This window comes from Chaetura pelagica, unplaced genomic scaffold (genome assembly GCF_000747805.2).
Source record: "Chaetura pelagica isolate M959 unplaced genomic scaffold, ChaPel_1.0 scaffold3, whole genome shotgun sequence".
Taxonomy (NCBI): Eukaryota; Metazoa; Chordata; class Aves; order Apodiformes; family Apodidae; genus Chaetura; species Chaetura pelagica.
Window position 1 is genome coordinate 7,580,959 of NW_009952974.1, and position 3,553 is coordinate 7,584,511.

The 3,553-nt window shown below is 54.0% G+C and overlaps 1 protein-coding gene across 1 annotated transcript in view; it reads left to right on the forward strand.

Moving 5' to 3' along the window:
* The window catches only part of LOC104387514 (unconventional myosin-X-like), a 98,397-nt gene that overhangs the window by 3,954 nt on the left and 90,890 nt on the right, over window positions 1-3,553 (forward strand). The window lies entirely within an intron of this gene.

The window sequence follows — 3,553 nt, forward strand, 5'->3', positions numbered from 1 at the left end:
GAGAGCTTCAGCATGGCTTTGACTGCCGCCATCCTCACCTTGCAGGGATAGGGCTGGCTTGCAAGTGCTGGGAAAGGAGGGGAGGTCCACAGCTTTGTGCTGAACTGGGGCAGTGTGAGCCCTGAGCTGGTCTGACCAGATCCTGCCCAGGTCTGAGCTGTGGCTGGGCTCCCTGCAGGCTGGGAACAGGAGAAGGGAGGAACTGGTCATTTTTAAGCCTATTTTAAGCAATTGTGAAACTGGAGCAGGGAGGGGGCGAGGGCTGTGGGGACAGTGTTTGCCCTGCTGTGTGTCCTCTTCCCCTCACACATGGGCAGTGTGTGGTGGGACAGCGCCTCAGTGTCTGGTGCTCTGCCAGGGTCAAGCCACTTCTGCAAGGGGACAAGCTTGATTTTTGGTCACTGCTTCTCAGTAGTTCCTACCCTTTGGAGAACCTTCTCCTGATTGCTCTGTGCAGCACCGGGCAGCCCTTCTGAGTGATGTGCTTTGAGCCAGGGGGGATCTGATGATGCTGGCAAAGGAGCAAGACCTGCCAGCAGGGGCTGCAGTGGCTGCCCTCCTCCTGCATCCATGCCTCCCCATGCCCCCAGCTGGGTCCAAAGTATCTTGCCTCTGCTGCCAGCTCTCCCAAGTGAGATCATCCCAGGGATGATGGTGAAGGAGATCAGCTCCCCACCCTATGAGTGTGGTTTTGATGCACCACTGGGGATGTGGCACCAATAGCTGAGGTGTCACAGCTCACCTCCTTGCAGGTGATAGGAGAGCAAGGCTGGCAGATCCTCACTGCCAGCAGCGAGGGCATGCAGGCCTGTCTGCCTCCCAGCCATGTGCCAGACCCGTGGCAGAGGAGGAAATTATGATATTGTCTGGTGTTCAGGAGGAATTCCTGCCTTGGCTTGTTCCTGCCAGTCCTCCGTCGACCTTCCCTCCGTGTGGAAAGCCCAGCAGGAAGCTGACTCACTGTCTGCTGCTGCCACAGCTGGGTGTGGGGCTCTGCTGCCTGCAGCACCACTGGGCTGCTTTTTTCTCAAATGCAGGCAGAGCTCATCGCCCAGACCCCCAGCACCCTCCTGCCCTGGCTCTCCTCTTCCAGGGTCTGTCTCTCTGCCAACAGCCAGAGAAGAACAGCCAGGGCACCCTGGTTTCTGTGCCACCTGCATCTGAGCTAGCAGAAGGACTGGGAGCTCGCTGGGATGCTGGCACCACTGCCAAATACACAGGCAGCACTGCTGCACCAGGCTTAGGGCAGGAGGCAGCCCCGAGGTTGGGAGAGGTGCTGATGGGCTGGAGAGGGGTTCCTGTGCTCCTGGGCAGTGGAGTCCATGGCAGCTCTCAGTGACTCCTTCACATTTGCCACATTGCTCATGTGACAGGCAGCCCCCAGAGCTGCTGGGGTGCAGAGGTGAGGTGCTAGACGTGTGGTGATGGCAGTCTGGGCAGACAGTCATGGCAAGTCAGCACTTGCCTGCTTATCAAAGCTCTACAAAGAAGCAGCTGGTGGTGGCCACCCCTCCCCAGCAAGCAGCCCTAAAGAGATTCAAGAGACAATTCAGTCATCCTTAGCTCCAGCTGGGCTGTATGAATGTAGGACTAACGATTTAATCCTGTAACAGGAAGGAGCTAATATCAGGCATAAGTTTCTTATTAAGATTCTTGCCACTTTTCCTACCAGGCAGATGGAGCACAAGGATAACAGCATCAGTCACTGATGCTGTGTTTGGGGAATCCAACATTTACTGCCTGGACAGTTAGGAAAGCTACTTTGTTCTGAGAACAGAGTCAAGCCACCTGTTTCTTCCCTCCTATAAAGTGTCACTTGACAGTTTTGTCAATACTAAAAACTGTGTGTTTTGAAAGGTTTTCTCTTTACCTTAGCCTGGGCTTTTCAAGCCCTGTTATCCCCCGGACTCAGAGCTGCCAGTGGATCTGGCAGGCTGGAGCCCAGCAATGCCTGTGCTGCACCACTCACTGTGCTGAAAACTGTAGCAGTTACAGGCTTAGAATTTTTTTCCATGGTGTGTGTCTGTGAGCTGATGAATGGGGAAGGGAACTCCCCAGGACCCCAGCCTGGGAAACAAAGGCCCTGAGTTTATGCTGAGTGCATTTGGATTGCTTGGTGTGTTTGCTGGCAAATAGGTTTTCTGCTAACTGGCCTTATCACTTCGTTGTCAGATTTCTCTTTAACATGCAGCTGTGAGGGTCATGCCTTGAGGGGCAGCCCAGCCCTGGATGACAGGAGCCAAGGCCAAAGTGTCTCCACTGGAGAAGTCTGGGAGGGGACATCTGATGCTGGAGATATCTACTGGTGTAGACCCTTGGCAGACAGGCAGAAGAGGTAAAGCCTATGTGTGCTCCTCAACTTTCCTATGACTGTGAGCAGCTCCACAGCCCCCTGGTGACCACCCAAAAGGGAGCAGCTGGACAGCTGAAATGATCTGCAAGAGCAGCAATAGCAGAGGAGGAACTGTCCTCCCACAGGGAGAAGGCTGGCTGTGGCAGAAACCACCTGATGACAAATGCAGGGCTGCAGAGGGGACTGTCAAGGACACATCACTATTGAGCGATCTAATCCCCTTCACTAACAGGGTAATTGGCCTTGCGGATAGAAGTATTAGATGGGAGATAAGGGCAGGAGTGAGGCTCTGGCGCCGTCTTGCACGATGTTTTAGTAATACAGGGAAAGTTGTGTAGATTAGGCTAATCCGGCGCAAGTAGCAAGGAGGTTGCACAGTCATGGCCAGGGTAACTCTCAGTCACTTGGTGTCAAAATGGAAGGACACATGACAGCAGCACGTGTCAGGAAACCTCACCAAAAAGTCCAGAGAGTGAAGGTAGAAGAGGCTGGTGATGGTGGTAGTCACTGGTCTCTGTTGCAGTGGCCTAAGTGTGACTCTGTCTTGTGGCATCTCACTGTCACCTCACTCCAAACACCGTATCTTTTAAGTAGTTCTGAGGGCACATTATTCACCCCCCAAAAAATAATAATCCCGATCCCAAAGACTTTGCCCTCCTTCTTTCTTTCGTAATAAATACACAATTTCTGACTGCTGCATGAAACATCCCCCACAGCGTAGGTACTCGTGGACTATGATCTGGCCACATTTTTCTGACAGATTTCACCTGGCCTCTTGTTCCGTGCCAGCTGCTCCAGATAGGAGAGAGGCAGTTCTGACATGCTGTCAGGATTCCCGTTAATGGTGCCTCTCAATCTAAGTTGATCTGCTGAAGGGGACCCTCAACCCAAAATATTTGCTATTTCAGATATAAACAGTTGTCCTTCCATACTCCGTGCTTGGGTGCTGTGGCTGTACACAGAGGCTGTCCCTCTTCCCGGGGAAGGGCCAGTGACAACTGGGCGTGATGATCCTAAAGGTCTTTCTCTATGATTCCCCGCTGCATATTCGTTGGTGGCAGCGGCCGCTCGGGCTCAGCCGGCGCCTCCCGCACCCCAAACCCTTCTCGGCACCCCTCTCTCGAGATGCTGGCTCCTCCCCAGCAAGCCTCACCCACCTCCCCGGCTCCCAAACGCTCAAGTGCAGACCACGCCAGGCGG